Here is a 23,506-nt window from a genome sequence, read left to right as displayed (position 1 = left end):
AACTACCCACACTAGGTGCGAGAAACCTCTAGCCTGTTCAGCAGTCTCCATGTTCTCTGTGTTATTCTCTTGGTAATGTACACAGCTCTGTAACCATTTGGGAAGTCTGGAAGAGCATAAGCAAATTATATTGATGCAATTAACAACCCAAAACAAAGCTACCTGTCAACTCAGCATGTAGGTTTTGCATTCAAGGTGCAAAGTTAATGATGACCAGTGAAACCAGACACCAAGCCACGGATGCTGCACACACAGTAGCCAGATTATTCATGAAACTTCCTAGATATCCACCATGATCTCAGTCATGACTTAGAAATAAAGAGAACAAGTCACATTAATTTGTATTCTGGCATTATTTAGTCTACGCTTTTTTGTGGGAAATTCTTTTCTGCCCCCTCTGTGAAAACAAAGCAGTTGGCTTGTGTCTGCAGACCTGAGTGCTCAGATTTTGTGAAGTACTGAATAATTGTAGTGTTGGTTTGTTTGATTGTTCATTAAATGCAAAGTAAAAGCGCTCTTTAATCCCCTTCTGTCATTCTGGCTGAACAGGTTCACCCTCGGTTCAGAGGCGTGAGGTCATGACAGGAACGTTGCACCCCTCCACTAGCTTTCTTTCTCCGCTGACTGCTGTGGAAGGGAAGCTTGCCTTTTGCAAGGATCATTTGAATTTGTGCTAGGAAGCAGCGCCCCAGCACAGCCTGCCTGGTACTGCAGCTCCTGGTTTTCATTCTTTTGGCCTGCATTTAGGCACCTGCCTCCCAAAAAAGAAAGATTCTTAATGTCTTCTCTTCAGAAAGTAGGACCTCCTTGCCACAGTGGAAAAATGACTGAGCTGTGGTTAAAGCTGCAGGGCTGAAGTTACCTTCCGTTACCATTACAGTCACAGCAGAAACCTCTTGCAAATGCTCTGTATGTAGACTTGCCTTTCTGTATCTGAGTAAAATTGCATTGGGTCCATTCATCTCACTGATGAGGCTTGTCCACTACATCAGCTATTCAGACAGAACAGGCAAGTGTACTTATGCATTGCAACTGATCTTTCACAAATTGCTTGGATCTGATTTGTGGCTGAAACCTCTTCCTTCCTCCCCATCCTCTAACTCCTCTTCCTGCTCTGCAAAAGAACAGTGTAAGCTTCCAACACTGCCTCAGACAAAACACTCGAGGGTCTTACAAAGTTGTTGTAGTTTCTGGCGTACTGCTTCCTTTTCCTTCTGTCTGGAGGATTTAGAGTTTGGCCCTGGGGGAACTTATCTCCCTATGCCCTTTCCTCACTCTTGCGTCATTTACTAAAGCCGGTGTTATCTCCACAAATCCATGGGACAGTGATGGGGAAAGAGGGAAAGAAAAGAGTTAACGGCACTGATGTAAAACAGCAGTGTATTTGAGTGCTTGTTCAGCACTTCACAAACTATAAACCACCCTCTGAGGGGGCTGGAAATAGACATAAATGAAACTGAGAAGAATAACTTCATCAGCCAGGACTGTTGGCTTTGGTGGGTCTGTGCAAATCTTTTTCCACACTGGAATCCATGTCGCCACACAGTAGATGGCAGTTCTCTGAGCTGGAACACTGGTACTTTGTATGCTGGGCCATTTTTTGTGATGACAGCATCAGTACAGAAGGAACGGTCAAATGTTTTTTAGTTTTCCAGTCCAGGACCAAACATGTTACTGTGATGTGGTCACATGATTTCCTAGCGATCAGCAGTACTTGAAATCCAAGTTAAGATGACACTTAAAGTTGAAAAATAACAAAGGATCCAGTGAGAGAAATGCAACACCCAGGAAACACTTATTGGGCTGAGCACATTTTGGGGGGAGCGATATATTCACTCTACTTACTGACAATGCATTGTTCTGCCAAACCTTCTGATACCTTGAAATCTACTTTTTGGAGAAAAACCATCAGATCACGTCAGGTCATGTCATATATCTCATCTCATCTCATCTCATCTCATCTCATCTCATCTCATCTCATCTCATCACTGTTGGCTCTTAACTATGGCGAAACATAATTGTGCCCTGTGGCTGAAAGACGAACAAAAGAAGCATCTTTTCAAGCCTAAGAGTAACACTGAAAACTTACGTGTCACAGCAAATATATACGCTGAATATACGGATATTTACGAATACAGGATATATGCTGAAGAAAGTAAAAGGGGAAGGCAGGCAAAAATGAGAGAAAAAGAAGAGGAGAGAAGAAGAGAGAAGAAGAGAGGAAAAAACCCAATAACATAACATATTGACACCATTATGTTCACTAGACTTCGATAAGCCCTGTATGAATTTTTAGGTGATTTTTGAACCAGTTTATACTTTTGATCCTTGCTTCATCTTGTGGCAATGAGTTCCACAGGTGAAAGATGCACTAAAAAGGTGAAAAAGGATAATGGTCCCAGTGATCAAATTCAAGTGGCAGGCTTAAAGCAAATCATTGTGTGAAAAAGTTCTGTTTTAGAACTTCAGTGTAATAATTTTGATTATTGTTTCCTACTTCTTGCATTTTGAGAAAAAGTGAAAGATCATTCCCTGGTTGCCGTCTCTGTGTTGCTCTAGAGCTCTAGCATGTTCTTCTTCAGCCCTTTTCTTTTCAAGTTAGAGAGGCCTAATGTATTTCATCTCTCCTGCTACTGAAGCCATTTGATGTCCCTCATCAACCACGTCACCTTAGACATTTTCTAATTCTGAAAAAAAGTAAAGGGCATAGCAATGGGATGACCAAGACCGCAAATGGATTCAAGGTGTTACTGCAGTATGAATGTACACAGTGGCACAACTTTTTTTCCTATCACCTTCTAAAATCCTCTTTAGGCTTTTTTGACCTCTGCAGAGCACTGTGTAGGAGGAGGAGGAAGACTCATGCTTCATCTTTGCTGCACAATTTTAGGAAGGTCTTTGAGTTTTACTCCCAGAATCTGATGATAGGGAAGGAAGAACAGGCAAGGCTTTGGAGAAAGAGTAGGCAAGGCTGTAGGCAGTGTGGGAAATGGTGATGTCTAAGGGTAGAGAAGATTCTGCTGTAGCAAAGACCTGGTTTGCAAAGCATGGTTCATGTCATAACTCTCTCTCTCTCCTTTCTTAACTTATCACAAAGAGGGTTTATTTTCTGGTCCTCTATAGCATTCAGCTGTGACTGACCTGTAGATTCAGTGATCATTTTTCCTGTCTTCTGAATTTCCAAGGGACGTCTGAGTGAGGTTCATCAAGGGAGGAAGAAAAAACAAAACCAATCCTCTTTGGTTTGGGTTAAGGTAGCGCTGACCATAAGAGAGCAGAGCTTGAATATGAATCAAAAATTTGAATCTACCTCAGGTTCCTCCAGAGGCCTTAAGTAAAGCTGAAATTCCAAACTGACTGTCTAGACTACTATTGCCGTAGCACAGCTTGGATGCAGAGCAGGGCCGAAGAGCAGTGTGGGGTCTGGGACTGTCAGCACATCTCTGGCTGTCAGATCCACACTGTGGCATGATCTGGAGAGACTTGACACGTACATGCTGCCTTCTTTCCTGCATCTTTAGGAGCATGGTAAAAACTATCTCCATCACACCCCTGGTGCAACTCTGTCACAAAGGCCAATTAGTGACTTAAAATACATAAAGCTAGGTATTTCTGTTGCCTAAGAAAATTATTATGACCGCCCTTTCTCCCCAGGCCTAGAACGTCTTTGAGATGCTCTTTTCAGAGCAGTGTTGTCCTCAGAAATAGCCTAAGCAGAGTGACTGCTGCTGAGCAGATGTGCTTCCTATAATTTTTCAGCCATAGATAAGCTTTCATGACAAAAAGTGCCATTACTTTGAATGCACTGAATTCCTCTTGGCCTTCTAAATGCTGGAGAGCTAAGAGAAAGAGAAGTTGGTCCCTTCCTGTCGATTTCTTCTCATCCTTCTTTCTCCTCTCACCAAGTTTCTGTGAAACTGCACTTGTGTAAATGCTTCCTGAAAGTCAGTAATTGAAGTCAGGAGGTTGCCTGGGGATAAATGAAGACAGAGTTTGTTGTTAGTCCACATTACAAAATGCACAAAGAGGACAGAAACAACCAGGAGTCTCAAATTTCAAATTACATTTTCATTTCTTTGATTTTAAATGAAGTATATGCGACATGGAGTTGCTGAGACAACAAGCATGGCACTGCTGCCTGCTGCTATAAAGCGTGGTGTAACTAAGACCACATACTCAGCACTCACAAGGAGAGCCCTCACAACCCTCTTACGATTGGCTTAAACTCAAAGAGACATGGCATTTTAGCCTGCATAGTTTGAATTGCATTTATTTGCTAATTATCTCTCAGAATTCAGGGGTCAAGCATTTTAATTTCTTTCTGCAACCCTGTGGGCTAGAAGTGTAGTTCTTTTTGCTTTCTTCCTTTAAAGTGAAAGGTGGGAATCTCATATAAGATTGCTCTGTGCCAGTTGTTGTCTGCTCCAGCTGTAAATGAGAAAGATTTTCTGACAAGAAGAGCTGAGAAGAAGGTGACACTGCACATCATTTTCTGGGAAGTGCTGGATTAGGCCCCTTGCCAGCTTTCTGGGAAACCCAAGTTGTTGGTTCCTCTTTCTGCCTTTGTTTCATGAGACTTCTCTTTTCTGGTTGGAGATGGCCTGTGTTTGCCATCCCTGAAACCGATGACAAGATCAGCCTGAGCTCAGGAGGAGCAGCAGTAGGCTCCAAGCTGGTAAACAGACATCCCATTACACAGTACCTTAATCTGTGTTCATTAGCTCTGGCTGTCTCGTCTGTCAGTAACGATATGTTTTTTCCTGAGGACCTGGCATCCCTTTAAGCTGCAATTCTCAGAATACTTTAAAGAAGTATCATTGCTATCATTATGATATGACTCTTCAGCCAAATACCAAGAGCAACCATCAGTCTGTCTAAGGCTTCTTCTCAGGAGTAAATGAAAGTATTGCTCCTCAAACTTCACTTTCTGGAAAGGACAGCTAAAGCTTTCCAAGTCACTGAGACAGCTTTCCTCCTACTTCTGATTCTTCCCCAGCCCCAAAATACTGAGAGTCTGCTTTCTGCTGCCCCACTATTTTCTCTTAAGCAATTACCACTCCCCATACATAGCACTGGCATCTGGAGCAGGGGACATTCTTTGTCAGTCTGTATGGTCAGATCCTGCTACGCTCTGCAACTCTGCAGAGACTGCAGCAGTTTCTGCTTTAGCCAAACTTACAGCAAATTCAGTTGCTCCTGTCTGCTACAGCTAGATTTATTAAAACCTCAGGATGGAAGGAATTCTGTTGTTATCAAACCTGCTGAACACACTCTGCAAACATGCTAAGAAACTCTGAATGAAAAAAGAGCCTGTGAGCTAGTTGCTGTTCAGACGGAGCTGCAGACTTGCAAAACAAATTTTTTTCCCTTTCCTCTCAGTCAAACCCAAGCTTCTTCACCCAGCTCAAACCTTCTCTTTTGTATAGTCAGAAGGACCTCTCACCTGGGGCTTGCCTACCCAATTTGTAAGCCCTTTAAATAATGATAATCCATTACTGCTACTTTACACATCAAAACTCAGACAAGCTCCTGCCAAACAAGAGAACTCAGCAGATGAACTGTAGGTGCAAAGTGCAGTCATTTCAACAAATGATGCTATTCACAGGTATCTTTTCTCTTTCCCCTCAATAGAAGGAAGAGATTTCTGCCCCTCCAAATCTTGCAGAAGCAGGGTTCATAAATAATCACTGCAGTACTGAGATTACCCAGACATAAGATCATCCTGCTGTAAATGTACTATGTGCTAAGGATGCAGCTGGCCAAGCCTCACTGTGTCCCTGTGTCTCTCCAGGAGCACTTCAGAAATGGACTGCAGAGGAGTACTGGATCAGCACCAGCCATCCGAGACTTTGTCTTGCTGCTATGTTGTGTGCAGTTCTCTGCACTGCTTTGTAGCCCTGTCCAACTTTCCTAGCCTTTGTTCAGGTCTGGTGGTATCTCCTGCTTTATGTGACTATGTGGCACCTAACAGAGGAAGTTCTGTGATCTGAGCTGAGGGTTAACTGTCTGTGGCAAATTCTTCACCGAGGAAACAACATTATCACACTGCATTCCTGCTTCTCTTAGAGACTACTGCTTTTGGTATTATTTTGGAGTGAGCACTAGGAGGTGACAGTGAATCTGTACTCACTGCAGTCCCTTATAAGCCACAAATAACGTACAGTAGAGCCCCCTTGCATCCTGAGACTAAAAGAGGGTGGCCATCCTGAAGAAGGCAGTGCATGCAGTGGACATGCTGTATTCTCCAGGGGATGGGAAGGATTATTACTGCAAATACTTGGGCTGTTCTGCATAGCCCTTCTTCATTTCATCCTGCCACTTCAATTGACACAGATTGTCATACTTGCCATAGAGAACCTGTTGGCATCTGCTAGATCTATGTAAATCGTGGTGTTGATGTATTCAGCAGCTTCCTCTTGAAAAACTCTGTTGGTGACTTTCACACTGCCCCCACAGAATCCTGTTCCTTGAAGTCAATGGGAAATCTGGGTGTGGTGAAGAGTCAAGATCAGACCTGTAAACCAGATGATAGAGAGAAGTGAATCAGTAGGAAATGCTCTTGGGGAACAACATATTCCTTTCCCATAAATTAAAAGTGTAGGGAATGGCTCAGGAATAGCTTCTCTCCAACATGTAAGATATTATATTTCAACAGCATAATGGTCTATTAGGGCTTTCTAGTAGGTTGAGGACAGGAAAACACACTTATGCTAAATAAATTGTCCTAGCCATCTAATAAAATCCGTTTCTGGAGAAGGATATGCAAATTTGTGTGGTTGCTCCAAGGATGCTTTCAGGCCTCTTCTATAGTATTAGCATGTCCTGTGGCAGAGCCCATTCCCCAGCAAATTGACATGTTGTGTACTATGCCCCAAAAATGTTTGATGTGGCTATTCAGGCTTCAGGGCTATTCAGCCCTAGTGAATGTATTCTGATGTGTCCAAATCTCTAAGGTATGCTGAAAGCCTCCTCTATTTACTGGCTACTCCTGAAATATGTCTGGCAGGTCATTTTGGAACTGCTTCCATCCTTTTGCTTGCTGAGCTTATTTAATTATTGTTATTTCAACTTTCTTACTGACTTTTTTCTCTCTTCTTTGTTTTATAAACCAGTGGTACTTAGCCTAGTGTGGGTCATAAGTCATCAAAAGGTTGTCCATGACATCATTGCAAATAAAATAAAAACACATAAAAACATGTCTATGCATGCAGAGAACCAAACTGGGGAGACAGAAATAGTAAATGAGTATTCAAAGTTTTACTGACAACAGTCACAATGTTTGTGATACCGTTTGTTCACGTGAGCTGTACTGGCACAGGCTGATTCTTGGATTTTGTCCCCAGAAGATGAGGTGGACTTGCATTAAAAGACAGATTGAGAAACAGCGTTCCCAGCTCTGGAAGTCACCACTCACGTTGCCTGTGCCCAGATAGCATTTCTCATGCTCCTCCCCTGTCCCTGTTACCAAGGCTCTGCTTCTGCCACCTCCCCAACTTGGGACTTTCTATATTGCTTATGGGGCAGTGTTTGTGGAGCTGAGTGCCTTTTTATGAGCTGTTTCATCATGTTGTTTGAATCATGAACAGCAGCAGGGCTAATAAAAGAACCTTTGAGTGCTCTGCAGATGGGAGATGTCATACTGGGAAAATCAATCCGCAGATCTACTCTTTGATGGAATCTAGCTGCAGGCAGATGCTTTCATGTACGGCAGCGTCTTCCCAGACAGATTATTTCCTTGCGCACATTGTATACAGTAGTGGAAGTCCTGGGATAAGCAGCTTCACACTGCAGCACTTTCATAAATACAACTACAGAGTTCCTTTCTCATCTAAGTTGCTTCCCTTCTGTAGCGTTTTGGATGAATCAGAGAGAAAACAGACAGGCAGTGACCGTCTGACTCAGTAAATCTAGTTCCAGTGCTCACAAGTAGTGATTCAACAGTGGATTGCAGGAGCAACCCGTTCAGCGCATGCAAGGTGCATTCACCTCTCCCCCTAGCCCCCAGAGCAATACACACTGCAGTAAATGAGACAAAGCAGAAATTCAGTGTGTCCAGTTGCTCAGAAGAAAAGGCAGGAAGTTGGTTTGTCAACATTTCCATCTAGTTTCCTCAACATTTTTTAAATAGAAAATATACAACCACCTCCATTGCTAGGAGTGAAATGATAAGGATCAGGTGGGAACTGTTTGTTCAGACAGCTGTGCAGAAATGGTCTGGAGTTCTCACCAGAAGACACGATGTATTGAAACATGTTGTGACACTTTCTTCCATCACTCATTATTGCATTTGCACTTAGAAACTCGTGAGCAGCCAAGTGTTACGTGTGCCAACCTCCAAAAAACCTCCATAGAGAAAAGGAAATCCCTTTATACATCCAGACCTCATATTCCGTACTGAGACTGTAATGACCCCAAACCATCAACTTTTTTATGAGCCTACATTTTGTCCAGGAGTTTCGTCACGGTAAGATTTCATTCGGTTTCTATTTCTAGCAACTAAAGCTAAACTGGTAGATTCCCTGCTAATCTAATCTAGCCTGACTCAGCTACTTTCTTCAAGGTTTATTTGCTTTTTATCTCAGTGTCAAGTATCAAACATTAACAGCCTTCTACAAGAGAACCGCCATGCAGAGCCAGTCCTGGGGAAGCAGAGGAATACAGTGTAGTGAAGGGATTGTGAGCTTCTTGAGTGAGGACTGCCTCTTGCAGTGGAGATTGTCTCCTAGAGCCCCCTTCCACCCCACTTGCCTTTGCAGCCCCCTCCCTCCTACCCAGCCATGTCCTCAGCACCCCCTGTGGCAATGTGAAAAGGCACTTATTTACCTGGAAAAGCAACATTAGGAGAACGCCTCTGTGCTCTGTCTTTGGTATGAAAAGCAAGTGGTTTTTTGTCCTTTAAACAAAAATTGTTTCCTTTTTTTGCTTTTCTTTTTTATTTTACTTCTCAGCATACATTTTTCTTCCTTACCTCTTGGTCCCGTTTTGCTGTCCACAGCCCTGTCCATTCTTTTCTGGAAGCTGCCACTTCCAGAAGATGCAGCTCTGCATTACCCCGAGACTGAACAGTTGGCTCTCCTCCACATTGTGCATGAGAGGGACTATTAAAAAGAGAGAGAGAGAGTGAAATTCCACCCCGGGCATTTTCATTCTGACGTCCCCAAATTCCCCTGTAAATGTTGCTAAAGTTTAAACCCTGGCAACTCCAGTCATGGGGCAGAGCACTATCTCCAGCTTTCCTACGCAGGGCTTCAGTGATTTTCTCATAATGATTTGAACTCTTTATTGTTTTGCTGTTTGTTCTTCTAAAGTGCAGAAAGGTTATTTCACTTCAGATCTCAGAGTTAATGGCAGACAAGAGGAAGAGGGTGTGAATATATGTGTACTGAGAAAGCCCGATGCCCTTTCTATTTATAGCTCTTCTTGAACTTTCATTCATTTAGTTGCTATTTTGGTATGGCAAACATTCCATCTCTCGGGGAAAGTACGTTAGCAGTGCAGGTGAGTAGGAAGGGGAACACATTGGTCATGCCAACAAATATTTAATGGTTCTAGAAGTGATTGCCTTTCCCAGAAAGCATATATAACCAAAGCGATACAAAAGTGGAGTTTCCCATGTGTGTTCATTTAGCCACTGAGCAGAGCAACGCTTTGAGATAACCCCAAACCTGCCGCATTAATTTTTAAATCAAATGAATTTCTAATGTCTCTGTTCTCAGTGGAGTAGATCTTTCCAGTAAAATGAATACCCTTGGTCGCTTGCACCATGCTCTGCCTTCTGGCTAGACAGCTGGCTGACAAGCATTAAAAAGCTACAGGTAGGACTTTTAATCGTGGCCTAGTGGGGTTCCTTAGACATTCAGCATCCCACATCTTTCTGTCAGGGCACAGTGAGGGCTGGCTGCTGCCGCGGAGAGGGGGAGCCAGGAGACATGGGGGGATCCCCAGGCAAGCAGGGCAGGGACTTTGCCAGCCAGGGCCCGTCCCACCGCCCTCGCTGAGGTAGCAGGGCAGGCCGGGGAGCAGCCAGGTTCATCCAAGAGTCACGATTGCCAGACAGGTCTGTGCTGGTGAGGCAGGGCTGAGGTCAAGCCGGGAACATGAGTCAGGGGGTTGGGATCAGGCCTGGTGACAGTGACCAAGGTCAGATATGGCCTTGTGGTCGCCAGACAAGTCCATAGGGACAGGGCAGGTCCAAGGCCAGCCTGGGAGGTCAGTCTGCACATCCTGGTCTTGGTCTGGCCCTGGGCAGGCACAGGCAGGGCTGCGAGGCAGCGGGAGCTGTAGCTGCGGCGGGGGCCAAGCACTGGAGCCTCAGCATGTGAAAGCAGCTCCCCTGGGCAGGGGTGGGTGCTGGCTGTGGCCGCCCTGCAGCGCTGGCTGGGAGCCTCTCCAGGGTCAGCAGAGGGAGGGGACGGCCATCGGCCGTGCTGGCTCTGAGCTGCCCCCAGCCCTGGCAGCTGGAAGGGAGGTGTGCTCAGGGCCCTGCTCCTTCAGTCGCCTCGGAAAATCCATCCTAAAATCTCAAGGCCCCAGCTCCTGTCCATGAGCAGCTGTTTGCTCTGGATGTCCCATTCATTTGCATGGAGGTCCTTCTTACAGGAACGGCTGACAGATATAAAGGATAATTATTTCACTTCTAACAGAGCTAAACTGCGATACAACAAGGTTAATTCCCACATGTAGCACTAAGCAAGGAAGCATAGGTTTCTGGTGACCCAGAGCCACTCCCAAGAGACAGACCTAAACGACCTCATGCCTAGATGGTCTCTCACATTGGTTCTTGAGCCAGGAGCACATGTAGGCATGAGGGGGCTATCTGCAATTGCCCCTGACTGCTCAGCCCAAATGACCAGGCACCTGTCTGCAGCTGTTTGAAATAAGAACAGTCTTTGTCTTGAAACAACCCCCTGAATCCCTGTTACCATGGCCTCTGTTCTAGTAGCCTCTATGGCAATAGGGGCTACAAGCAGAGGATCGTCCTAGTGCTGCTTGCTTGCTTGCTTGATGGTGGGACTGCAAAAGAGGGAGATGGTTGGAAGTGGCTGACTCCAGAGTTATCGGCTGTAGCTAGCTGTCAACTGCATTGCCATCCTGTGTGTTGCAGAAGGCATGAGAAACTCCGTTAACCCACCTTGCCAGCAAGAATTAAATGATCTTCGTTAGAACTGATAGTCCTTGTGAGAGGTGCCAGGCAGGTATCACTGGCACAAGCTGTAGCCCTACGTAGCCACACTGCATATGGCGGGTGCAGTAGCAGTGTGAAAGGGAAGGTCAGAATTTTTCAGTGGGTGACCTGGTACGAATCTGTTCTCATCCCAATGTGCTGTGGACTGCATCATTAACTGATGTAAACTGGCTTTTGCGCATCTGTGATTTTCTCTGGCCAGAGTTCTAGCATCTTCCAAAGACTGAATTCTGTTTTAAGTCCTGCCCATTGCTTCAAAGAGAGAGGATGGGTGACATCAGGCAAAAGGCTGGATCCTTGCCTGGGATAATCTGCTTTAGCATTATTGCAGGGTACAGTGACTAATGATGATGCTGTTCCTGGAGGAAGCGGAGAGTTTGCTGCCTATATCCTCCACACTTAAGGGTCTCTGTACTTGATATATTGGGACTCCATGGCCATACTACAGCCATACTTGCAAGTAACATCTCGCTCCGCATTATCATTATTTAGCCATCATAGTCACAGAGTCTTAGATCTTTCCTTCACTCTGTCATTAGCCTGGCTAATTGAAAGACAATATTTTTAAGTAACTCAGAACTGGTTGGTTCCACTTCCTTTTCCTGTGCTCCAATAATAATTGCATCCACCAATACAGACCTTCTTGCACGCTGAAATGCCCTTTCACTGAGTACAGCACTGATGCCTATAACGTAGCGCAGCTCAAATGCCCGTTGGTTCTGCCTACCTCCTGAGAAGATGGGACTTTCTTTGGAGGAACAGTCTGGGCCATTGGCTTCCATAGAAACGAATTCATGGGAAAAATTCTGGACATGGTCTGATGTGGCCCGTAATTCGAGGCCTTATGTGAAGCCTATGTGTGAGCAGGCAGAATCTGGGTTGCACTGCCAGTCCTCGTTCTGACTTTTGAGCGCCTGACTTTGCAACCTCAATAACACTGCAAAGCAGGCTGGGGGAAGGAACTGTACATATGGCATGTCACTAGGGCTTGAGGCAAGCATTTTGAAATTTTAAGTCCAGAGAACTGTTCACTAGTCTGTAACGGGCCAGTCTGAGCTGTGCTGAACACAGTGAGAAGTGAAAACAGATGTGGCATGTGTCGCACTTATTGCGCGACAAGATGCAGATATACTTGTCATGAAGAGGTTAGACATTCAGGTTCAGATATGCAAAAGGTCTTTTTCTTCCAGCAAGAATTAAGGATCTTACTATCTTGGAGGATCTGGCCCTTCTCCCACAAGTTTGGAGGGAGCCAGCAGCATTCTAGTGTAACCTCAAGTCAGAGGAGACTCACGGATACTTTTTTCTGTCTGTCAGTTATAGTGGAGCTATTAAAAAGGTTAAAAAAAATTCAGTAAAAGATTGCTTTCCTAATTCATCACCTTTACTGTCTCTTCCCTGGGGCACAGAGAAATCACTAAGAAAACCTGCCTTAGGAGTTCCCTGGGTCAGGAATGAAGGGTTTGATTCATTGCTAATAAACAGTAGAAAACCAGGAGTTGCAAGCCAGCTTACAGGTTGAGGGACTCCTTAATGGTTTGGGGACAGACACTACCATCTGCTGCCTTTACAGGGTTACTCTAATCACTATGAACAATGTTGTAGCCAGGTTAGGAACCCAGGTGTGACACAAGACCTGCTACCAAAGTTCTCCCTCTTGCTCAGGGGAAAACATTTCCTTGAAATATGAACAGCCTCCCCTTGCAATCATGATCTTTATTTCTACTCAAGGTTTTGTAGGGCATGCACTGGGCTTGCTGTGTTAGCACCAGACTGCTTGGTTTGGTGATAATTCCCCTGATTTCCCCAGAACTTCCCCTGATTTCACTAGCCTGAAGGATTAGCGGCCCCCTTCATCCAGCTCGTATCCCCAACTTCCACACAACATCATCTGTTTCTTTGCATCTCACACGAGCAAAATGGTCCCCATACCTCAGTTAGGACAAGGAAGAGTAAACACCTAGCAACTCCGCTCTCACCCTTCTCCCTCCTAACCCATGACTTTGGGCTACAACTGCTAGAATCTATTAATCAATGAATTAATCCAGTAGTATTGATACACTTTTTCTTTTCTTCTGGTTATGGACACAAATGAGAAATCTTGGCCAATTCCTAGTAGATATTGAAGATACAGATGCAAAATGACGGTTGCAGTCAAGCTTTTTGTTGCTTTGGAAAAAGGAATTGAATAAACTCAGGGATTTTATGGCCAAGAGGAGCCCCTTTCTATTTATCACAAGCAAGGTCACCCGGTCATCATATAGGAGAATAATACAGAGAAGTCAGTAGTCTCAGTTTGAGGAAAACTGAGAACCCTGTTACTTCCGCCTCTTTCTAATTGTATATGAGTTTATCTGAAGAGGCGGAAGGTCTTCCACTAGCGAAAATAATAAAAGACAGAACTTCACTAATCCGTTTTTGTAATCAGTTTACAGAGGCAAACAACTTGCAAGCACTTTGTTCAACAAACATTGCACTTTCTCTCCGTTCTAGAGTTAAGGTCTAAGGGCAGAAGCAAACATTTAGAAGAGAGTTGTCCTGTGACTGTAAACGAAGATGTATATATCGATACTGACATCTCCTATGGCTTGAGCAATCGTGGACATGGGGCGAGGTCATTCACACTTTCATGTGCTAGCCAGAGAGTTGAATTCTCACACCCTTATCTGTTATAGTGGCTAAGGCGTCGCTCTGTTTTCTCTTCTATCTGCATAACCAGGTGTTGAGCAACTGGAATGTCATTCCAGAAATTCTGACTGGCTTGGGTGTGTGCTCCTCACAGGAATTACTTCTGGGAATTGTTCAGAAGGGCCAAACAATAGGGTTTTCAAAAATTATGTTACTGTACAGCACACATTTAAATGAGTTGCATAATTTAGCCAAACATTGTACCTCTACTGTAGAATAGCACACCCCTCTTCCTGCTATTTTAAAATATGACCCAGCTCCTAGGAGCTGTGTGCTGTTTACATATGTATAATGTTTATTTATAGTATGTGTATGTGCCAGTATATGGAATTAGGGTTTGTTTAATATTTCATGCTGTTTCAAAGTTACAGCAGACAGTGTGCAAACTCCCATAGCCCCATGTCTTCATAATTCAGCCCCATAATTCATTTCATTCGGATACATTCAGGGCACATTCCCAAATGGAAATTAAATTGCAGCAGGGACCAACACTGGCAAAGGGAGTAACCTTCAGCACAGGTAGAAGTTACCTTCTCTGGCTTTGGGCAAAACCCTGGCATCTACAGCCAAAGACTGCATCACTCTGAGCAAGCAGGCATGGCTTGCAGAATAGACTGGCCGAGCCACGGACCTGCCTTCCGTGTCTGCTGAGCCCCGATCTCTCCGGGAATATACGTGGGGGGAATCATCCACAAAGGACTGCCGCAGGACAGTCCCTAGCCAGAGGCCAGAGACAGAGGAGTCTGAATGCTCCAGAGGGCTGAATGAGCTACACATCCCTCCGAGGCATAGCGGTGGCCCCCAAAGCTGGCAAGAACAGCCAGACAGAAACAGCCCTTGAACAGCCAAGTCTGCATCTTTGCTACATCACGTGGAGTCGCTCTGGCTTTGCCTAAACTGTTCACATCAGTATCTGAAGGCTACATCGGACTCCCTCATCATCTGTACTGTTTACATGGCTGGCTGGCACTTTGGCTTTAACCTGAAGCAAATCAGCTTGTTCTCCACGGAGGAAAACTCACTCCTAAGAGTAAGAACTGGTCACCTGGCAATGTGACAGTCATTGGCTGTTGGAGCAGCAAAGTCCGGAGCAAGATCAGTTTCCTAAAGACACATGGATGTAGTTCAGAAGAAAATGAAGAATTCTGTCCTTTTTCTTCACTTGATAGCCTCCTTTTTTAAGCTCTTTTTCAGGTATTTTAAGGAAAGCCAGAGCAGTCTGACAAAGCAGCCAAGATAGCTGGGAATCCAAGGAAAGCCAAGCTGAAAACACTTTGGGTGCCGGTCACCAAAATGCAAGGGTCAATGTGGGCTCCAGCAGCTCAAGGGCCAGAATGCAGAGAAGTGTCTCCTGAGGGAATTATCCTGCACCTTTCTGCTGCCAAGGAGCAGGCAGTAGAGAGCTGTCTGCCATTCAGAGCAGCGCAGAGTAAAACTGAAGGCTCGGTCTAGCTTATATACACAGAGCTTCAGTGAACGTTATCTGGTGGCCTTAGGATACAGCTGGCGTTTTATTTTAAATGTGATCCAAAGCTTGTTTACCCAAAAGTAATCAAGGTGTTATGAATGGAGCAATAACAAAAAGAGAAGAGAAACAGGGCCATGAAAGGGCCTGTAGTTAATGTTCTTTGAACAAGCCAATGAGATGAAACAGCTGCAGTGAGTCATGAAAACTGGCCGGATCTGCAGGATATCAACAAATTCATTCTGTGCATGTGTGCAACACTCCAAGCTTTAGTGGCTTTTGTAAAGGTTCAGATTTCCATTCCATTGGCTTGATTCTGCTTGCTGTTGTTGCCAAAGCTGATGTAACCAAGTGGTTGCCCAGGCAGCTGCCTAACCACTGTGACTGGCTCACTGCTTGCATGGCTTCTGAGGCCCCCTCTGAATAGCTAACCACTTCATCGGACACCTAGTCCTAAATCTCCTTTCAGTCTCTGCCACTTTGAATCTCAGAGCTCAGAACTTCATGAGGATTAAATGACAACATGCCATGTTTGATGCTTGATTCCCTGTCGATTACATGCGGCGAGTGACCAAGGCCTGCAGAACCTTCAGACTCTGGTTAAAAGAAAAGCCACAGTATTTTCTACATGGTCTTATGGCAAGGAGGACGCACAGCAATGGGTCTCATCCTCTGAAATCACTGCAAAGCCTGTCGTCTTACAGCAGGAGGGCTGGACCAGGTGATCTCCACAGGTGCTGTCCAACCTCAGCGATTCTGTGATAGAGCTCACCTCCACAGGTCTTAAACTGTAATGAATTTCCTTCCTCCACCCCCACTGTGCAATTGCCCTTTCAGAGGTCTCCTGAGCTTTTGTGCAGGGAGGGCAACAACAAGATGAACTCATACCTCCTTCCACGCTGTCATTGTCACCATCATCTTCAGCTTGTGGCCAAGCACGTAGCCTTTAAATGGAGGATAAGGCTAGACTTAGCAGCATGTCTTTACGATGCCTTGAAACCTGGCCCTCTTTGGAACATTAAAATCAAAGATAAATTAAACTGTAATGCTAAGAAATGCTACTCATTTATAAACCTTGGCTGGCAATCATACCTCATATAGTTGTGATATATTCCTAGCTTACTGTACAACCACATTTCACCTGTGCATTATGCAACTGCTATTAGCATTAATGAGCTCCAAGGCTAACATACTGATACTGTTCCTAGAAACAATTTGACCGGGAATGCACTCTTTTGGACTACTTAGGGGAGTTAGATGAAGCAGAGGGGACTTGCATACTTTGCTGCCTTACGGAGTGCCTGAATCCAAACCCAGATGTGGGTCTGGTGTTCATTCGTGAATTTTATAAATCAAAAACAATTGCTGTGTCTGTCCAAGGTCAAAATTGGACTCTGGCTAGGAATAACATCTGCCAGACATTGATGAGTTTGATATCCACCTAGACGTGGATCTAGGGGACCAATTTAAAAACCACAGTATTAAAACCTCCAACCTAAAGAGCAAAATAAAGTTCACTCCTAGACTGTGAGGACAACTCGCCATGGAAGTCTCATTTAATCCTCATTTTGAATCAGATGAAAATAACTTTCAGATGCTAACATTATAGTACTGGTGTGCAGAAATCACACTTACTAGAAGCCTCCTGCCTTAAAAGGAAAATCCACAAGGGCCCTGAGCATAGCTGCACCCGTCTCAAATAGATCACTGAAGTCGAGAAATTGGTGTTAGTTTCTAGTGACTAAAGTTCTTATTTGTTTTTGAACTGGAAAGTAAACCCCAGTTTTCTGGGGCTGGCAGAACTGAAATTGAGGTCTCAGATTTGTATGCCCTCTCCAAAGGCTGCACTTGCTCTCACCAAGGACTGTTTGCATGTCCAGACTAGGCAGTGGTGCAGCCAAGAACTTAGCTGCACAAACCGGTACTGATTTTGCTTGTGCAAAATGCAAACACCCTCAATTACCTGTTGAAAATCCTCACTGAGTCTTGAGATTTCTGATCTGCTTGGATGTGGCAGTACCTATCATGTGCCCTGGCAGCTGTGCTGGTCTTCATTTGGAGAAGAGCCTGGAGGAAGACAAGGGGGAAGACGGTAGCTTTAGTTGAAAGGCAAGCGGATCAAAGGCAGCTGATTAACATCTGAGGCCAGGACAGTGTCTGAGTTCAGCCTTCCCCCATATCGCTCCCTAAGAGGACGGTCACTCCTTTGTTTGTGTGAAAGCATCTTGGGTAAGGGGAGCCTGCGCACGGGTCACACATCAAACAAACGGAGGCAGAAGCCCAGACCAAACACACGGCTGGGACAGGCAAGATGCAACTGGAGATTCTCACGATGCTCTCAGCCAAACACGAGACCTGAAAGACCGGTGGGAGGCAGACAGGTAACCAGAAAATAAAACATGGGGTTCTTGAGCACGTCAACAATAAAACCACAGAACAACCACACTTACCCTGTAAAATGACACCACACTTTCGGGGCCAAAGAGCTGGCCAGATGCAGACGCTTAAAACCGCGTCACTCAAACACTGTACAACCTCTGATTTGCTGCCTCGTGCCTAAAAGCCACGACATCCTCAGAAGTGTCACAAAGTGATACTGAGGGGAAAATTGCCCCCATCATATCTCTGAGATCTGCTTTCATGTGTGGAGATACTGCAGTGACAGACTGCAGTGCTGGGCCTAGTCCTGATCTATGGATATAAATCAGAAAGAGCTTTGCTAAAGAAAACACAATTGCTCCAGAGTAAACTGGGAATGAGGAAGGTGTCTGCAGACTTTATTTGCATGATCTCATGCTGTTTTGCAAACCTGAGCAACCCTGTTTTCCACAGCCAGACTGCAGAAGCACACTTTGCTGCCTACACATAGGTTTGTCTACAGCACCCAGGTACCCCTGTGCAATGTTTGGATGTTTACAGAGATTTAGGGATTTAGGAGCTAAGAGATACCTGGGGGATTGTCCGAAGCATGAGAGCAGGTTATACTCCCGGGGCTTAATGAAGGGCTGTCTGCCCCATCACTGCTGTAATAGATGGTTAGAGGAGGCTTCCTCCTCCAATACATCTACCACTTCTCACCCATTCCCTTTGAGTTCAGAGGAAACATCCTCAAAAAGCTGGACCTTGAGCATGTCACCCCAAGCCTGCCTTTCTCTCATTGCTTCCTTTAAGCTCCAGTGGGATTGTAACCTTTTCCAGGTGGAGATTTAGCTATTTATTATAAACATGTTGACAGGATACTCTGGCTTTAGCCAAAAAAGCTGAACTGCTGCACAGAGAGGATCCTGCCCTTCATCAGCATTTTTCCACCTGGCACCTCTGCTTTCCTAGGCTACAGGGCCAGGAATCAGGCCTCCTTTTGGGCCATTCAGCCATTAGCTCAGGCAATCTGTGTGTGTTAATGTTATCACCATAGCTTTATAATGTAGAGTTGGTACCCCAACCATACTCACCAAACCAAATCCCTCCGTATTCAGATAGTTTCATATGCTCATATAGTTAATGGTCAAAGTACTTGGAAAGCCTTTGCTATTTCCTGTTATAAATTTTAGGAGGATATGGTCTATCCAGTATGGAAGTGCTAGTAAATGTTGGCTTATTGGCAGCAACCTCCAAGCCTCTTTAGCTATGCAGCTCAATGATTGCAAGACGTATTTTTTTGAAATATTAGGTGCAAAATCAGACTCCTAACATAGACTCAGCTCAAACCTAAGTAAAAGCAACATGTTCCCCACAAAAATTTTAAAAGATAAGGCAAAACTGTAAGTCTTTCCTTCGGCTCTGGCCAAACTAAATCTAGATCATGCTGTCTTACATGGTCTCATCTGCAGTCCCAGGTCCCTGTCTGTGGAAGTTTGCATCCCCATCTATTCTGATACGAAATGGGGAAAGGCCCTTGGTTGCCTTTGCAGTCTTCGTAACCAAAAACACAGAGAATAGGTGATACAAGAGGTTATCACAGTTGCTACTACCATGTTGCCATGCATCAGTAAAATCATAGAACAGGATGCATATTGGCCACAGGATACTTTGATGAAAAGATTATGTGCTGAGGCTGAGGGCTGAGTTCACGGAGGCCAGGGGTTGATTATGACTGGCAAAGTTTGGCTCTGCCTCAGTCTGTGACGGTTTGTGCTTTCAGGCCTGGAGGATGCTACTTAAATGGCAGGTGTAGAACAAGAAAGCAGCCAGTGCATTTGTCTACGGCCATCTTGTTTCAAGCCATTTTTATGACAAGTCAAGAGCACAGAAAATGCAAGGAGATGAGGGTCAAGGGTTTTTGCATTGACTTTCCTCTTCTGATGCTCTTGGGAAATGAGAATATAAACAGAGCCTAAGAGCATCAGGGCTACAAAGCTCTGTATTCCTGCATTAGTCAGAAATACGTGAGCAGCTATGACAGTCCTTCATCTCAACACTTTGCTTGATTCTCACAAGGTCACCACAGAGGATTTATATGTCTGTGGTCCAACCCTATCGTTCCCGCTAGTGGAGACATCACAAAAATGTAACTGATCATTGCCCCATTGGTAGGAGGAAGGCTTTCGTTCATGGCAAGGATTTAGAAATGGTGCCCAGTGCCTTCGCAGTTTAGGTGCCGATGTGATTGAGGTTCCTTCTGACCCAGCTGAGTCGAGCACAAACTGAAATGCCGATCTCTTCGCAGTAAAACAACCTGATCGCACTCCTTCACAGCCTGCTTTCCTGGGGTCCCCAGGGACACCAGAACAAACAGGAAAAGCTACTCTGTGAAAAGATCCATGCCACAGCCGGACTGTTCCCTGCCCCTAGAAATATGCATTCACTGAAGTGCCCCATCTGGGACCTGAGAAAGATTTACTCCAGCAACTCACTTCTTTCTCTGCTGTGTCAGAAAGAAGATGCTTGCAGGAAAGCTGTGTGACAGCTTGCAACAAGGCACATCGCTGCTCAAAGCGCCGAGAGAACAGAACAGGTAATGAACCTGCTCCTCAGCTACCTCCGGCCAGCACTCAGTATGCGCACAGCAGCTCATGGCAGGCTGTGAGCTGTGATGTGTGCCACAGTCAGCCAGGGACCTGCAGGTCCAAGGGATTCAGAGCAGGGGCCACGCTGTACTGTGTTGGCTGTGTTACCTTGCTGATCCTGCATGCTGTCTCCTGCACCTGCTCTCCTGTACTGTCACTTCTCAGGAGAAATCTCTCAAAATACTAACACTTCCTGATGTTTGCGTCCCATACAAGCAACCCTCACTGTGTGGCCAGGTGAGCTGCCCTGACTGCCATGGGACAGCCTCAACATTTCCTCAGTTATCAGTAACAAAAAGTCCCTCTGACTGCATAGGAAGAAGGTGAAAAGCTGCATTATCTCATCTGAAGAAGGCCATGGCCAAGCTTTAAATGCACCAGCTGCTCGACTGTCTGAGCACTCCGGTGTTTGCATTCCAAACAACCTTACCAGTAATTAACAATGGAAATTTCATTCCCACATGCCCTTGGATCACAGGGCAATTTAAAGGAGGTACTTCTCTCAGCCTGTCAAATACTTGAGAGGGTGTTGTGAAGCCGGTTAATTTGTATGTGTGCTGTGCTTGGGATGAGAGCTGTTACCTTACACTAGAGTGGATAATCCTCTGTTTTCTGTCATAGGCTTCTGTGGGACCTTGGTAGCTCCTGAGGTACAGTTTTTAAAAGCTCCTACATGATTTAGGATTCCTTCACACAGTTCATCAGGCAGGCCCTCAGGGCAGGTCAATAGTGTGGATGCAGATTGGGCTTGGAGCTGCAGAGAGCGAGCGTATACCACTGGGCTGACCGGCCTTTGAAAGCAATTCCAAGTATTCATGAGCTTCAGGAGAAATCCTTCCAGAAGAAACTATTTCATTCAGAAACTGCCAACCCAGTCCCTGCTCTGTACTAGTGCCTAGCTCAGCGCCAGTGATTCACTGAGCCGTATGTGCATCATGTCATGCTTACTTGGCCCTGCCTGTATGTGCATCATGTCATGCTTACTTGGCCCTGCCAGGCTCAGATACCAAGAACCTCACCTATCACCCCTCTGCTACCTGAATGCAACAGGTTAAGGGGCCTGATGTGATGCTGACATCATACACAGCCATAGTCCAAATCCATATATTGGGAACATGCTGTGATTGGTGTGATGGGGTTATAAGCAGGCTTTGCATCAACTGGGATCCCAGGCAATTTGTCACTGGGAGGAGAGGGCAGCCGGCTGTGTTCTGCAGAGCCCCTGTTGTGCACAGCCCTAGCCCGTGCCTCAACCTGAACTGCATGGATACCTGTGGCAAACAGTGCCACGGTATCCTTACAGTACTCAAAGACCTTGTCCACTGCTCTCAGCACAGTAGGAAACTCTCGGCCTACTCCCCATTCAGCACAGGATAAAAACCTAATCATCAGGGAGCCTCTTTATGCTCTTGCTGCCCAGCCCCAACCCTCTTCTCCGTGGCTGCTGCTTACCACACCTATGTTGCTCCAGCTGCAGCAGTCAGCAGAGCACAGAAGCGAGGGTTTTCTGTAGCACTGAGTTAACTCACCGGGCTTTTGGGTCAGAGTCGAACCTGGCCTATCCTGCGTGGGGCTTGGAGCAGAAATGGGCTCATCCCTGCCCTCCCGCTAGCCTGCAGCAATCTACGTCCTTGAGACCCTGAGGACTGGGGAGGAGATGGTGTGAGCATTACAACTTCACAAATGTTAAGCTCCGTATTCTCATAGACATTCAGGGACTGACACGCTTGCTTTTCTTTCCTTTGCAGATTCCTCTGACGAAGGAGCTCTTGGCAGCCATCCTGCCTTGTCCATGTGTTGCTGCCAGCCTCCTTGGGTGCACATTGCTCTCCTGGGAGAGCACTGCAGCTCCTCCCCAAGACCCCAGGTGCTGTATCTGCCCTTCCAGCCAGGCTACCTTGGCCAATCTCTGGTCATTCAAGTCCTGTGTTGACTCAAAGGGAAAGTCCATCTTGTTGGCCATGTTGCAGGATTAAGTTTGCTAGTCCTCGCCATGGTGCCTGGCTATGCAATTTGTCCAGACTCGTGTGTGGGCAGGAGTTGGTTGGCAGGCACCCTGCTGTCACAGAGAAGCAGCATGAGGAAGGACAGAAATAAGGCTTTCACATGTGAGGCCTTTCATGAGTGATGTGCACAGTGCTATCTTATCCACATGGGTTATCCACATGAGACAGGCGAAAGGATAGCACAGTGCTTCCTGGAGGGGCCTGGAGTTGAAGCAGCAAAGGTTTGTGAGAGAAGCCTCTCTCCAGAAATCTTTGAGATACACATGTAGTGGGGCTTTTGGCCCAGGGATTCCAACGGCATATAAAGGACATGCGAGGACCTTCTCTACCAACTACTTCAGTCTGCCCATCTGCTCCTATCACACCACACTAGATGCTAGCATGGGCATAGCTGACCTGAACAGTACGTTGGTGTACCCGGATAAACCTGCTAGGGCTGTGAGATATGTGTTTTCTTAAGGTCACAGTGGGTGGTCGTGCAAGTATCTGTATTATCAAAAATACTGAATAGCAGGTCTTTGGGCTCTCCTGCACCAGCAAGAACTGAGTAAGAAAACAGGATGGAGGGATTACGTCTGACCTTTGCATTTTTGCTGTTCCTCTTCCTCCCAGGGCAAACAACTGACACAGAAATGAAGCCAGTGTCATTGTGAATGGAGCAGGCCATGGAAGATAGAAGGTGACAATGAAGGCAAGTCCCACTTCATTTTATCAATTCTCCCCTAGTAATTCTCACACCATAGCCAACTCCCTTTGGAATAGCAGTGCTAATGAGATCCTCCCTCTTCACACAGGATAATGGCAGCAGGTCTCAGAGCAGCAGTTCCCAGGCTCAGGAAACATCAACCCAAAGCAGTCTGTCCTTACGGTTGCTTCAGATGGGAGTCTGATAATGGAAGAGCACAAGAGTCTGCCAGAAAGTGCAAAGGTCAGCAAGTAGAGCTGTTAAGAACTGATCGAGAAAGCTTGGGAACTGTTAGGTCTGATGTCACATCACCCTTGTTGTTAGTCCTCCTCTGTGGAACTGGGCAGGCCACATAACCTCTTTGAAGACAAAGTGGGTAGAGAGTCTTAACTTGTGGCCTTTTGGGGGTGTTCATTCTTTTTCTCTGTCGGTAGACTGCTTACAAAGCTAGTCACCAATATATTTAGTGAA

The sequence above is a fragment of the Dromaius novaehollandiae genome, chromosome 4 (genome assembly GCF_036370855.1).
Source record: "Dromaius novaehollandiae isolate bDroNov1 chromosome 4, bDroNov1.hap1, whole genome shotgun sequence".
Lineage (NCBI taxonomy): Eukaryota > Metazoa > Chordata > Aves > Casuariiformes > Dromaiidae > Dromaius > Dromaius novaehollandiae.
The sequence above is the reverse complement of the archived record's forward strand: the minus strand, read 5'-3'. Positions refer to the sequence as shown.